The sequence below is a fragment of the Theropithecus gelada genome, chromosome X (genome assembly GCF_003255815.1).
Source record: "Theropithecus gelada isolate Dixy chromosome X, Tgel_1.0, whole genome shotgun sequence".
Classification (NCBI taxonomy): Eukaryota; Metazoa; Chordata; class Mammalia; order Primates; family Cercopithecidae; genus Theropithecus; species Theropithecus gelada.
This window is the reverse complement of record NC_037689.1, coordinates 40431612-40447241: the sequence shown is the minus strand read 5'-3', so window position 1 is coordinate 40447241 and position 15630 is coordinate 40431612. Positions and strand designations below refer to the sequence as shown.

General features: G+C 43.4%; 1 protein-coding gene across 1 annotated transcript in view; it reads right to left on the bottom strand.

Annotated features, from left to right (window-relative positions):
- Window positions 1-12593, bottom strand: part of PPEF1 (protein phosphatase with EF-hand domain 1) — a 135845-nt gene extending 123252 nt beyond the window's left edge. The window contains exons 1-3 of the mRNA XM_025372596.1: window positions 12412-12593; window positions 5547-5633; window positions 3039-3140 (exon numbers count right to left, since the gene is read on the bottom strand). The gene's annotated coding sequence lies outside the window, so the exon portion shown is untranslated. The remainder of the gene's footprint in view (window positions 1-3038; window positions 3141-5546; window positions 5634-12411) is intronic.
- Window positions 12594-15630: the final 3037 nt, after the last annotated feature.

Sequence of the window (15630 nt, the reverse complement as noted above, 5' to 3'; positions counted from 1 at the left end):
GCTATTCAATTATACAAAAGCATTTTATTAAATCAGCAAGGGGTAGTACTCATACATCATTTTTAAAGAAAGTTTTTAAATCATGATGGAAAGACGTGATGATTGTTCTAGAATTTTTTGATTATCCATTAGAAAAAAAATTGGCTATTATAATTTTTACATTATTAAATAAACATTACCAATTTATTTTTTTAACTGTTTTTCTCTCAGGTAATAGGTTATAAAAAAAAGTCAGTTCTTTTTCATTGTCACCAAAATATGAGCTGGTTCAAGCAAGGTGCCACTTACCCCTCCCATGTACTACACCACCTGGACTTCCAGGAGAGAGAGAAGTGAGTTTGTAAGCAGTGCGTGCACCTTTGAGGACATCTCTGATGTAAAGCTGATAAAAATGACTGGGGATTTTCCATGACTTGGTAAAATCTAAGCTTCTTCCATTTCCCACCCTCTGTTAGCATTTAAGTGCATTAAAGAAGTCTGAAGAAGTGATTCCCTGAGGTGTGAAAAGGGTTCTCAGGCTCAAAGAGGCGGGGGGCTTCCACAGGGTTCACAAAGGCCCAAGAATGTCCTAGTGGATAACACAAGCCCCTGGGTGGATCTTGGCAAAAAAACAGCTTGAAACTTGCCCAGTGCTGCTGTCCCTTCCAATATACACCAAGGATGGTTTTAAAGAGTAAACATGAAATAATGATTCATCATTGGCACTCACTTATAATTTGCAAAAGGAAAGCCTTCCGCTAAAAGGTTTTTACTGTGTGTATGTTGGGGGTGAGTGGGTGGAACTGATAATTTTCAGTTTTTTTCATGCTAATCTTTCACTTCCTTCCAATGCTGAAAATACAAGGAAAGAACAAAAGATAGGCTGTGGAGACAAACCAACCTTTGCCACCAAGCACCCTCCAGCCTCCCCGAGTTGTTCTTGTTCATTCTTAAGGTGATTTGATTTCTAAGCTCATCTCTATCCCACTCCCACACCTTGGTTCAGTCACCCTGACACGACCCCCTCTGGCATTCTAGATGTCAGTTTCGTATTTCCCATATTAGAATTCAGCTTTTCCTAGAGATGTTGGCTTTAGCAAGAAACTGGCTTTAGTTCTAGCCCTGAAGACCTGGAACCCATAGTCATTCAACTGGAACCAACACCCTCCACCCCCACCCCTGACCACCACAGTGGGAGTGAAGTAGGCAGGTATAATTCTTCCCCCTTAGATTGTGCTAGCATGGAGAACAGATGCCTCATCAGGCTCACCCTATTGCATTCTGCTTGGTATTCATTGCCACAGAGGTTTTATAGCCTGAGGTCTGTGGCCTAAATATAACGAAGAGGCATAGGGTGAGGCAGAGGAGTTCCTGGCAGCCCGCGCCAGAGAGGTCCCTTTCACCGCTACCTTTCCAGTAGAACAGTGCAGCAATTACTTATGTCTGGGATCTTAAATGAGTAAGGGGAGGTCTGTAAGACCAAGCTGGCGATTCTTCCTGGGTCTCGCCAGATGAGAGGATAAGAAAAGGGAGGAAACTATACTGACCACCAGAAGGTGTTTGAAAGTGTCTGCTGGTATGTCAGACGTGATTGTAATCAGGTAACAGCTTGGCCTGGTGCCAGGTTTTCCAAAGCATGTTTGTGGAAGAAGAGTTGTATGTGGTTTATGATTCCAGGACTAAGACCAAAATAAAGGTCTCACCATCACATGATAAGTTCAGGGGATGTAGGGTTGAACGGGTTTCTTTAATGCAGGACTTCTCAGAGCCTTTAATATATGAACATACATTGTGAATCTCTCAGAAAGAGCTGACCACTATTTCCCAAACAGCCTAGCTAGGGGCCCTTTTGAAGTAAAGCATCTCAAGAACTATTGTTCCTAACGGCCTGATGCTGGCCCAGTGGAGCCTTGGGTTTAGAAGTCAGACAACAGGAATTTGAATTCTCAGCTAGTCATTAATTCCCCTATACTTCAGTTTCCTCATAAGAAAACAGTGATCATAATCCATATCTTACTGACTTGTACTGAGGACTGAGTGGTGGGAAAAAACTGGCTTGAACAAAGACCAACTGTTTTTAGCTGATGAGTTAGGAGGGGCCATGCATGGGTGGGGACCCACTGTGTTTGTTCAAGTCTCTTTCTTCACAATGCTTTGTCTGGGGCCTCCCAAAGACTAAGCCCTTTGGGTACCTACAGGTTCTGGGATAATTTAAGAGTCGCAAAGCGATAGGCTCTTTTCCCTTGAGAGCTCTAAGATCTGAAAGAATGCTATACCAGTAATCACAATAGTAGCTAAAATCACTACTATTTATTAAGGGACTACTACTTACCCAGCATAGCAGGTGCTTTATATTTCTATTATTTCAGTTCACTCTCACAGCAAACTTTCAAGGTAGTATCATATCCCCATGTTACAGATGAAAAAACTGAGACTCAGAAGTTCAATAACATACTCCCTGGCACGGCTGATTAGTGGCAGAACTGAAGACTCGCTCTGTCTAATCAGTAAGGAACAAAAATGTCTGCCCACTAAAAGGCTATGCCTTGTTCTCAGGATCCAATCTGATCAGTTCGCATAAGAACTAAATCACTAAAGAGAATTTTGAACACTGTAAGGAATTCTGTTTCCATTCTTACAGATAGCTAGAAACCTCTAAGATGACAAGAAGCCAAGAGAACTAAAGGAAGATTTCTAAATATGAAGGTGTGCAGTGGAGTTTGGAGAATACTCCCTGAGGGGACCTAGAAGGGTTTCTCAAAGGATCCCTTCCCTCATTTTCTAGCTCTCAACCCAAGTGACCAAGGAGATTTTCCAAATATCAAGTTCATTTGAAATAGGCCACAATCCTTCAGATTGCCAAGTCATCTGTACATCTTCTTCAATTGATGGCAACTGATGTAAAACCAGCATTTTTGAGAACAATCATTCCGAGAAATTGCAAAGCAGTAAGATATACTCCAAGGAGTACACATTCCCTGTTCCATTGCCACACAATATATGTTTATGATGTAGACTCCTGCTTGCCCCAAATGCCTAAGAATAAACAAACATATTACCTGTTTCTTCTGCTTGGCCAATGTAGAGGTTTTTCCTCACCCCAGGTGTTTCAAAGAAAATGAAGACAAGAAAAAAACTTCTCTCTGGGGAAATGCAGTGGTCTGAAAGAAAAGAGGTACAATTTCAGCTCTCTCTGAAGCACCCCACACATACACACACACACACACACACACACACACACACACACACTACTCTGCAGAGAGAGCTCTTTCTTAAATAAACAAACATATATACACACTCATACACAAAGAAATAACTAGAACAGGGCCAGGCTGCTTTGCCTTTCAGCCTGGAAGGCAAGCCCAGAGCAAGAATCTGGGAGACAGTGCGCTGGCGGTGAGTGCAGCTCTCTGCCCCAACCCTGCTCTGTTCCTGGCCTGGAGATGCACTCAAGTAATGGGCTGCAAAGTCAGCGGCCACGTGACTGCTTCCAAAGGGACCAGGCTCTGCATGGGCAGGACCAGGCTATTGTTTGCATAAATAATCTGCCATCAGTACAAAATAGAAAAGAGAATTTCAGTATATAAGAGCAGAAAAGCATTCTTTAGGTAAACTGAGGATAGTTTTTAGAAAACGTTACAGTAACCTGGTACAATTAAGAGAAGTGAAAAAATGAAACATTCTTCCTTGGTTCTAGAAAGGTGTGGGTTTAAGGGAGCAGCCACTGGGTCATAAGACATTTGTACTCCACCAGCTGTTCAATAGCTCCTTGTTGGAGAACCTACCTGTGAAGGGAGAATTACCTCCCTTCATCAGCAGAAAGGGAAAGGAAAGTTGGCCTGTAATGTTGCTGAGTTTGGGGGAGGAGAAAAACATACTTGAAAATTCAAAGTGCCCATGGCAGTAATGGATGCCAGCAGCCACAGTTCTGCTATGTTTGAGGCAATCTAGCAGTGGTCTTGTTCCCAGAGTCTCATGCTGACCGCGGCTGCGCCGCCAGCAGTTTCCCTGGCAAACTCTTCCTAGCTGGTGACACAGCATACATGTTTTCAAGCTTACTGGTCTTAGGCTTTGCCAGCTAAAATTTACAGGACTCCAGCCATAAACATTTCATAACCCCACCCAAGCTGCTCTTTAGCTCAATTCCGTTCTGCAAATGAGAGCCACAGGAGATCTACTAGTAAAGTGGTTACCTAGTTTGCCATTTAATCGGATGGAGTCACTTGAAAAACAACTGGCGAGGTGGTTCTGGGCTTCTGTTCTCCTATTAGTATATTAACCTCACCAGAGGGCCTCATTATGAGGCAATACAACCACTTAGGTTTCCATGGTGGGGACGCCGAAAGTAGGACCTGATGAGGCTGCCACACAAATTGTAAATGATAGCATAATTACTCAGGCTCCAAAAAAATAGTGGACAATGTAGCTATACAGCTGGCTCTCCCAACCAAATGCCTATTCAATCCTCAGCCATTAAATTATGGCTATGTCTAGATACAGTTGTTCCAATGTCACCTCCTCTGTGTGAAGCCTTTCCTGAATCACCAAAGGGGAATTAGTCACTCTGTCTTCTGGCTCTCAAAGTCATGTGTGCGTCCAATTATAGAGCTGCTCAAAGTGTGCTGTAATTTGCCCTTTTACATGTGAAATCCTAAAGGGAAAGGATCTATTTCATTCCTCTTGGCATCCCCAGTTGTGTGTGTGTGTGTTTTATTTTTGAAACAGAGTCTCACTCTGTCACCCAGGCTGTGTAGCAGTGTACTCTGGGCTCACTGCAACCTCTGCCTCCCGGGCTTAAGTGATTCTCCTACCTCAGCCTCCCGAGTAGCTGGGATTACAGGTGTACACCACCACACCCAGCTAATTTTTGTATTTTTAGTAGAGACGGGGTTTCACCATGTTGGCCAGGCTGGTCTCGAATACCTGGCCTCAGGTGATCCACCTTGGCCTCCCAAAGTGCTGGGATTATAGGCGTGAGCCACTGCGCCTGGCCACATCCTCAGTTTTAAACCTAGTCATTACTGAATGCAAAAGAGGTACTCACCAAATATTTGTTTAACCACAGAAAGAAAGGAAAGCAGGGAAAAAACCTCATGATTTAGGTTGTTATTTTAATAGCCAGCCCCTGGACCACGAATTGGATTGGCTGTGCCCTTTATGCGATTTGTTGAAAACTCAGAATTTGCTTCAAATGAACAACTTCTTTGTATTTTTCCATTGTAGAAAGAACACTGAAATGTTACTGTGAGCACCAAAGGGGTCTTACAGTCAGCCTCCAATTGTTACTTGAACCAACATTGATGTAAGTGAATAAATCACAATAATGATAACATCTATTGAGCACTGACCATGTTCTAGGCACTTCTAAATTTTACATATGTTAATCTTATCTAATCCACACACCATCCTCTGAGGTATATACTATTATGATCCCTCTTCACCCATTAGGAATTATAGCCTAAAATCAAACAGCAAATGAGGGGCAGAGTTGGGAGTTGAACCCGGGCACTTTGGCTTTAGAACCCCTGCTTATTATAATCATTTTACTCTACTGCCTGAGTCAGCACCTTGTGTGTTTGCAAAATTCAAGCTTCAGCCTCTTCTCAAATGCTCTCTGGCTTTCCTACAGCTGACCAGGGATGTGTTCTTCCAGCCTGAAAAAAGAAAAAATGACGGGCAGAGTGATGTTAACAGTTTTAAACCATCCTATGTGGCAAGCACCTCCTATGTGGCAGGCGCTGCTGAGGGACAGAGACATAAATGGCAGAGAACAAAATATATACATGATTGGATATTGGAATATACACACCAGGTACTTATAACAGTGCCAGGCACATAATAAGTATCTATTACATGAATAAATGAAAGCAATACAGTATGACAAAATAATAAAACAGGTAGGAGACACTCCAGGGGTGCAGAGAAAGAGCGCTATCTCAGAAAGGGGGATGAGGGAAGGCTTCCTAGAAGTGATGCATGGGTGGAGACCTGATGACTGATCAGGCATCTGCCAGAGGAAAAGAGGTGGGAAGAGGGGGTTCTCATAGCTATGCATATTCTACAGTACTTAACTAGGGTGTGAAACGCAGGAGGGGAACTAGAAATCAAAATGAACTTCTTTCCTAAAGATAATGCTGCAATTACATAGAGAAAGGTGCCCTGATGTTAAGACTGAAAAAACGGCTGCCCTCTCCACCTCTTCAGGCTGGACTTAATCTCTCTTGATTGCCTTCCCTTCCTTTCTCACTTCCCCACTGCTGTACTTTCTTTGCTCCTGCCTTCCAAATAAACTTGCTCTCAAAAGTTTATCTCAGACTCTGCTTCTGAGGGATCCCAACCCAGGACATTTAGTTAGTCCATGGCAATAGCAAACTATGAAAACACGAGGGGAATGGAGAAGCCTGACTACCTCTCAAGGGAGAGAGAGGGCATTGCAAGCAAGCCTCTCCTATTTCATAAGCTTCCTGGAGCTTGCCACAGTTCCAATTTCTGCCCAGGCAAAGTAGTTCTAATGGGCAGCTCCCATTATTGATCATGACACACCCCGAGAAGTACGCTAGAATCGAGGCAAAGCAGCTGGACTGGAGAGGAGATTAAGAAAACAGTGGCATGTGCAGATCTATTTGGTGGTGGGTACTTAAGGTTTCTGCTTGTGGCTCCTGATACCTCAAAGCCCTGTAGCACCAAAGTGGGGAAGCTCAGAGAGGGCTGGCCTCTCAGCTCTGATGACTCTGAGCTAGCCTCCTGATGTTGAGGCCACTGGCAAGCAACCACACCCAATCACCACTTCCTAACCCCTAGCAGTCTCCAAAACTGGGGTAGCTGCCCCACGGCAGATGCACAGAGATCTGCTGGAGAGCAGAAAGCAAAACCTCAGAACTCATATGTTTATCTATTTTCTTATTCCTGTTAACTTTTCTATTTCCATATATATTTGATCATGTACACAATAAATGAGTTCAGCAGTATTAGCTGTAAATAAATAAATATGCTTGGTCCATTCTCACCAAACTTACTGTGAGGGGTCCATGATCAAAAAAAGTTCAAAAAGGCTGGGGGCAGTGGCTCACACCTGTAATCCCAGCACTTTGGGAGGCTGAGCAGGGAGGATGGCTTGAGCTGATGAGCTGGAGACCAGCCTGGGAAACATAGCAAGACCTCATCTCTACTAAAAAAAAAAAGAAAAAAAATATTAGCTGGGTGTGGTGGGACATGCCTGTTGTCCCAGCTACTTGGGAGACTGAGGCAGGAGGATCACTTGAGCCTGCAAGATCAAGGCTACGGTAAGCCATGATAGAGCCACTGTACTCCAGCCTGGGCAACAGAGCAAGACCTTGTCTCACAAAAAAATAAATAAATACATAAAATAAAAGGACTCTAATTTAAAGAGCTTGCTCCCTTGTGAAGAGAAGGAATACCAAGTAATTTTTCACTTAAATAGAAAAAGGATCAAGCATATTTTCAAGGGTGAGTTCTGGGTACTGAAAAATCACATTAAGTAGGAGAAAAGAGAGGACAGATCTGGCAAGTCATTAGGAAGTCATTAAAAGAAATTAAAAGTGGGTTATGAATCACCATCAAACGGAAGAAATTCATAAAGGTCAGTGCTTGCCAAATGTTTCTATTGGGGTCACCTGGTGAGCAGCCACAACGACAGGCTAAAACAGCCATCACGTTTTAAGGTGTGGAAGTTCAGTTTTCAAAAGGCTCCATCTTAGATATAAAAGTTGAGCTTTCCTTGGTTGTGATTCAATAAATAGATTAATAGATATCAGAATTTTAATTCAGACCACTGCTTAATCTAACCCTAGTTTGGCCCTTGATGGCTTGAGTTTAAATAAATTCCTTAAATTAACCCTGAATGTTCATAAATCAAATCAAAAAGCTTCACAGAAGGTTCTGGTCTGGGTAAGATGGAAAAAGGACATTCTATCCACTCTACTCTTTCTCTCCCATGGGATAAAGCTATAAAACCTGGACAGAATCCATGAAACAGCTATTTGAGGACTGTGGCAGACAGACTCTAAGCTGCCCCTGATGATCCCTTCTTCCTGGTCAATTCACACCCTTGTATCATCCCTCCTCTTCAGCATAGGCTGGACCCAGAAACTTGCTTCTAATCAATTGAGCATGGCAATGGTATTGGGATGTCACTTCTATGACTAGGTTATAAAAGACTGTGACTTTCTGTCTTGCTAGCAGACCCTATGGCCTTCACAGCTTTTGCGCTTTCAATGAAGTAAGCTGCCACGTGGGAGAAGCCCATGTGGCAAAGGACTGGGGGAAGTCTCTGGCCAAAAGCCAGCAAGGAACTAAGGCCCTCAGTCAAACAGACCACGAGGAACTGACTCTTGCCAACAACCATATGGACTTGGAAGTGGATCCCTCCCCAGTCAAGCCTTCAGATGACAGCAGCCCAGTCAACACATTGTGTGCAGCAGCTCACGACAGATGCTGAAGTAGAGGGCCCAAGTAAGCCACGCCTGGGTTTCTGCCCCACAGAAACTGTAAGATCATAAACATGCGTTGTTTTAAGCCACTAGATTTTTTGGTAATCTGTTCCACAGCAATAAACAAGTAACATGAGGACTCTGAAAAGTAAATAACAGAAGGCAGATGAAGGAAACAGATCAGAGTTTGAAGTACCACTGAACTGACAGTGAGTTTACCTTTTGTTCCCTCCAGTTCTTCCAGGCCAGATTCAAGGAAGCAGAAATTAAAATTAAAACCATGAGATACCACTATATGTCTATGAATATAGCTAAGTTTGGGTCGGGGGGTGGAGGTTGAGACAGGGTCTCTGTCACCAGGCTAGAGCACAGTGACACAATCACAGCTCACTGCAACTTTGACTTTCTGGGCTCAAGTTATCCTTCCACCTCAGCCTCCCAAGTAGTTGGGATCACAGGCACATGCCACCATGCCCGGCTAATTTTTGTATTTTTTTGTAGGGACTGAGTTTTGCCACATTATTCAGACTGGTCTGTAGCTATCTGCCTGCCTCAGCCTCCCAAAGTATTTGCATTATAAGCATGAGCCACTGTGCCCAGCTAAAAAAAATTTTTTAATACAATATCCAGTGCTGGCTAGAATGTGGAGCAACTCGAACTCTAACACTTTGCTGGCAGGAATGCAAAGTGGTACAGCCACTCTGAACAAGAGTTTGGTACTTTCTTATAAAGTTGAACATATACTTACCATATGACAGCAATCCTATTCCTGGGTAGTTATTCTAGAGAAATAAAATTTTCTATTCATGCAAAAACGTGTATACAGGTTCATATGGTCAAACACTGAAAAGAGCTTAAATGTCCTTCAGTGAGTGTCCCACAAACTGTGGGACATCCATACAATGAAATGCTACTTAGCAATAAAAATGAATGAAGCTGATACACACAACCTGGATGGGTCTCAAAGGCATTATGAGAGTGGAAGAGGCTAGGCCGAAAGGGATACAGACAGTTATATGGCATTCTCAAAAAGACAGAACTATAGTGACAGGGAACTGATCAGCGGTTACCAGGGGTTTATGGGTGAGGGAGGGGAGTGACTACAAAGGGCTAGCAGGAGGGAGTTTTGGCAGGGCAGGTTCTGTATCCTGATGATGACAGTGGTTATGCTAATCTATCCATGTATTAAAATTCGCAGAACTGGCCGGGCATGGTGGCTCACGCCTGTAATCCCAGCACTTTGGGAGGCCGAGGTGGTGGATCACCTGAGGTCAGGAGTTCAAGAACAGCCTGACCAAAACAGTGAAACTGTATCTCTACTAAAAATACAAAAAATTAGCCAGGCGTGGTGGTGGGCGCCTGTAATCCCAGCTACTTGGGAGGCCAAGGCAAGAGAATCCCTTGAACCCGGGAGGCGGAGGTTGCAGTGAGCCAAGGTTGTGCCATTGCACTCCAGCCTGGGCAACAAGGGAGAAACTCCATCTCAAAAAACAAAAAACAAAAAACAAAAAAACCCCACAGAACTGTACTTTAGGTTAGTGGAAAAGTAACTGCAGTTTTTGCAGAGACACGCCCATGTACTACTGGAGTCCAGAAAGAAATGAGCTCGACCTGGGAACGCCAGAAAATGTTTCATAGGGCATAAAAGATGGAGAAAGACATTCCAGGGAACATGGGAGCCCATTATATTCGAGATTGGGGGATAGAGGGAGTACAGAGCAAAGGTTGGGAGCATTAACCTGGGGGAGGTAAGTTGGTGCCACCTGTGTGTTCTTATAAATCACAGCAAAGAGTCTGGACTTCAACTTATCAGTCAGGGATTGTCCTTTCAAATGCTTAATGGGCTAGGGCAGATAATACAAATGACTAAAGCAGCCTGGGCGGAAACCATGAGACACTGTAGCGAGTTTTTGTCTAAATGAGGTAGCTGCTACTTACTGGTAGCTCCATCTTCGGCTGCTATCCAGAAATCACAGCCCAGTGTTGCCTGATGTAATTTTCCAAGAGAAGCTGAAGATAGTTGTATGTATGATCTCCTTATTTTTAAATGTTAGCATGAGTATGTTTCAGCAAATTTATGAAGCCACTGATTATAGGGTGCACTGCTGTTTTATGTACCGATAAGAGAGAACACCACTGATCAAATTATGACACTGTCCATTTCAAGACACATCCCAATATCAGAGCTGCTAAAATGTGAAAAAAAATATATACATCTTAGAATCAACAAAATACAGTCATTCTCATTTTCTCAAAACGCCGTACAGACTGCGTGGATTCCTCTTAAAGCTGCCAGATTGCAAACTCTGTTTAAGTCAAGGGGAGCCTGAGGGTAAGCTGATTAGATTCAAGGTGCAAGATCACTCTGGGGATCAGATGGTGATGAATGGGGAAAAGCAGGTAACAGGAAGACCAAAGAGGAGGCTCCTGCAATAATCCAGGAGATAGATGGTAAGGGCTGAATTCAAGTCATGGCAGCGGGGATGAAGGGGAAGGAGGAGCCAAATGTAAAAGTGTTTTATATAATAAACCCCACAGGTCTCAGACTGGGCATGGAGAGTGAGGGGGAAATAGACATCGAGGGGGATTCCAAGGTTTTTAGTTTGGAAAAATAAATAGATTCATCATTTACTCAACAATATTTACTGGGTGTCTACCATGTGCCAGGCACTATACTAGGTGCTGTGGTTACAAGGGGTGGACAACATAGACATGGTCTCTGCCTTCTTGTAATTTACAGTATAGGAGATGATGATATTCATTGCAATAGGGTATTAAAGGGTACAAGAGTTGGACATGAAGGGGGACAAGTGAGTTTATGGTGGAGAAAAATCATGAGTTTGGTTAGCGGTGTGCTAAATTTCAGTACTTGTGAGACCTCACTGTTGAAATATCCCATAGGCAGTAGAAGTCTGGGTTTGGAGCTCAGGAAATAAATCAGGACTGGAGAGTCAGATTAAATAGGTCATGAGGTTGCTGACAATAGCTGAAGTGATTAGAGAAGATAAAATAGCCAGGGAGAGCTTGTAGAGTAAGGCTATAGAGGCAAAAGCAGAACACTGGGGAATAGAGACATTAAAGAGAATGAAAAGAGGAAGGAGCCAACAGGGAGACTAACAAAGAAGCAATCTGGAAAGTAAGAGGCCAAGGAGTGAGGGCTATCTATAAAGCAATGGAGATTTGAGTATAGTCCCTCTAAACCTACACCTAGAATTACTGCCTAGAAGCAATTTACCTTTGCCATGTACAGTTCAGATTGTCAGAGTTATGGATGTTTCACATGAATTCCAAATAGGCTTATCAAAACTGCTTCTAATTTAGAAAGCTAGGATATTTTTAAATATTGCCACAATCTGTTTCTTTATCTTGTATGTGCTTACGTTTTCCATGTATCTCAGATTGACATCTAGCATGAGTCAATGTAGAGCAATTTTGTAATTCCTTATTTCTTCTTCTTTTCCTTCTGCAGGAGCTACAATCTGCCATTCCAAGAATAAAAGTAAAACAAAGACTACACACTGATGCAACTCCCTCTCATGTTAAAGCACTGGGAATTGGGCAAAACTGATCTCGGCAGAGAATGGAGTCACTCTGCAAGACCATCATGAGGTTCTCTGCCCAGAGCTCTGTTAACAGCTGAGCCTGAAATGTAAGATACTCTGATCCTTTGGACTTGTCCAGAAAGGCCCTCAGACATCTTCATTTTATAGGAGAGGAAACCATTGCCCAGAGAAGTTAGGTGGCCTCCCCAAAGTCACAGTCTTGTGATTCAGTGACCAGAACTTTTTCCAGTACATCGAGGCGACCCAATTCCACCTCATACGTATATATTAAAACATAACAAACTTCATACATAAAACATAAAGACCACAAGAGTTGGGCTAAACAACTAAACTGTCAGAGGCCACAGGTTAACTTTTGATCACTGCCCCATGCCTACCCAGATCACCCTCAATTCACCTGGTCCACTGAGTGCTCTTACCTTTCCGTCGAGGTTTGATTAGGTCCACACAGGTTCAAGGGGAACAGCCTCCTAGATCTTCACTTTGCTGGTTGTTGACTCTTTCAGCCTGACCTGCAGGCTCAGGACACAATCTATCATCACACAGGTCTTATTGAAGAGGGTTTCCCAGTCTCATTTGGAATCTTCAAGAGGTAGATTCTAGAATGATCAATAGGTTGCCTTGGTGACCTCACAATGTAGGATGCAGATATGACAATATCTGCCAATGGAACGTGGATGACATGACCTGGATGAGAGGACTATTTCTTGCTTATTGAAAGGCAGATTCCAGCTTTCTTTTTGTCACCATTGCATCCCTGTCAACCATTTTTGTGTTCATGAACATGGTAAACAAAGAAAAGTTTGTTTCTTGGAGGAATGTTGATAAAACAAGGCCTGGGCCAGGCACGGTGGCTCATGCCTGTAATCCCAGCACTTTGGGAGGCCAAGGCGGGTAGATCACCTGAGGTCAGAAGTTCGAGACCAGCCTGGCCAACATAGTGAAACCCTGTCTCTACTAAAAATACAAAAATTAGATGGGCATGGTGGAGGGCACCTGTAATCCCAGCTACTTAGGAGGCTGAGGCAGGAAAATCACTTGAACCCGGGAGGCAGAGGTTGCAGTGAGCTGAGATAGTGCCACTGCACTCCAGCCTGGGCGACAGAGTAAGACCCTGTTCCATGCCCCCACCTCCGGCCCCGGCCAAAACAAAAAACAAAAAACAAAAAAACAAGGCCTGAAAAATATCCAGGGCTTTCTTTTCAAAACCCTCACTATTACTGCCTTAGATGATTAAGAGTTTATAGAGAAGTCTTTGGAAAAAACTTTCAGAGCATTTTCTTTTGTGCACTTATTCCTGGCTTGGTTTCATTCATATATTCATTAAATAAATATTTGTTGAGCATCTATTATGTGCCAGGTACTGTTCTATACCCTGAGGATATACCAGTTAGCAAAACTGATAAGGTCTCTTCCTTCCTAAAGCTTATAGGCTAGTAGGAGAAGTAAACATTAATCAAATAATCATAAGTGTGAAATTGCAAAGGACAAGTATTCATTTTATGAGAGTGAGGTGGGAGGTTGAGCAAAGGCTTCTCTGAGGAAGTCATCTTTGACCTGACAGTGGAAAGTTGAATGTGGATTAACTAGGTGAAGGTGTTGATAGGGGATGGAGTCAAGCATACACTTGAGCTCGTGACCTGGAGTAGCTAACTGGAGACTAGGATTGGGAGATTTTCAAAGGAGAATCCAGGATTCAATACAGGTCTACTTTACTAAAGCCGAAGCTCTTATTTTCACCAGTATTTAAAAGGTGCACAATCTGTCAGTCCTACAACTCACTTGCGTAAAACTCTAAAACAGCACTTCGCAAACTTTAATGCACTTACAAGTCACCTAGGGATCTTGTCCAAACACAGATTCCTGGGCCCAATCCCTGCTGAATCCCAGCCTGATTCAGTAGGTCTGGGGTGGGGCTGTGAAGCTGCATTTCTAATAAGCTCCCAGGTGACAGTGAAGCACGCTTTGAGTGGCACTGCTCTGTAACATAGTACTCTTTTTATTTATTTTTATTTGAGACAGGGTCTCACTCTGTCGAGAGTGAACTATGATTGCGCTCAGGCTGGAGTGCAGTGGCACGATCATAGCTCGCTGTAGCCTCCACCTCCTGGGCTCAAGTAATCCTCCTCGCTCAGCCTCCCAAGTAGCTGGGACTACAGGTGCCTGCCACCACACTCGGCTAATTTTTTTATTTTTTATAGAGATGGGGTTTCACCATCTTGCCCAGGCTGGTCTCAAATTCTTGGGCTCCCAAAGCACTGGAATTACAGGCGTGAGCCACCACACCTGGCCTCATTCATAGCTTTTGGAGTGTAAACCAAAAGAAAAAATTTAACCTCCCATCCCCCCCGCCCCCCCGCCCAACCATTGGAATGGACTTCTTCCTAGGCCAGGGCACCTGAAAGACTGGTTCAGGCCATGACGAGAAGCAGGGATCCAACATGCCTCATTATACCTCTCCAGTGTTAATATGAGCACAGACCTTAGGTCGGATAAGAAACATTTACAATCTGTCCTCTCTGAAGCCTGCTACCTGAAGGCTTCATCTATCTACACAATAAGAACTTTGGTCTCCACAGTCCCTTAACCCAGACATCTCCTTTCTAGTGATCCCAGGTCTTTGGATAAACTCAACCAATTGTCAACTAGAACATTTTTCAATCTACCTATAACCCAGAAGCCACTCCCCCTTCTCCCCCTTGCTTTGAGTTGTCCTGCCTTTCTGAACTGAACCAATGTATTTCTTAAATATATTTGACTGAACTCTCACGTCTCCCTAAAATGTATTAATTCTACAATGATCTTGCAATATTTATGGTTTACTCAGTAGTAAGGCCAAAACAAAAGAATGTTGTGATATGTAACTACAGCAATGCCAAAAGCTAAAGATTTCAAAGACTTGGGAAAGAACGAGAGAAATAATAATCATAAGCAAACTGACGTGTCAGTAATATAGTGAAACTTCTCTAATTTATCCCAGTGAAGTGGGCTGTCAATTCTTACTCGGTGACAAGTTCAATTTATGAAATAGTTTTAAAGAAAAGCAACAAATTAATCTGATGTAACTAATGACAAGCAATGTCTATATGTTTAATAACTCTTTAGCAGGTCAATAAGAGCTATTTGTAATTAACACTTTCAGTTTCTGCCAGAAGCTCTGGATTTTATATGATGTGAGAGAAAAACCACCTCCCTTTCCAGGCCTCCTTTGTTACTTACTTCTGTCACAGTTCCCACTGATGTGCCACATTCCTGCTGGTGGCCTATGTGAAAACAAGTAGGCGAGAGAGCCAATATTTCTCTGGATTGGTTTTCTGAGAAGGTTATGAAGTTAATATAGGGCCAAGAGTGAAATACTGTCATTTTAAAAAACTAGAAATGGGCCGGGCGCGGTGGCTCAAGCCTGTAATCCCAGCACTTTGGGAGGCCGAGACGGGTGGATCACGAGGTCAGGAGATCGAGACCATCCTGGCTAACATGGTGAAACCCCATCTCTACTAAAAAATAACAAAAAACTAGCCGGGCGATGTGGCGGACGCCTGTAGTCCCAGCTACTCGGGAGGCTGAGGCAGGAGAATGGCGTGAACCCGGGAGGCGGAGCTTGCAGTGAGCTGAGATCCGGCCACTGCACTCCAGCC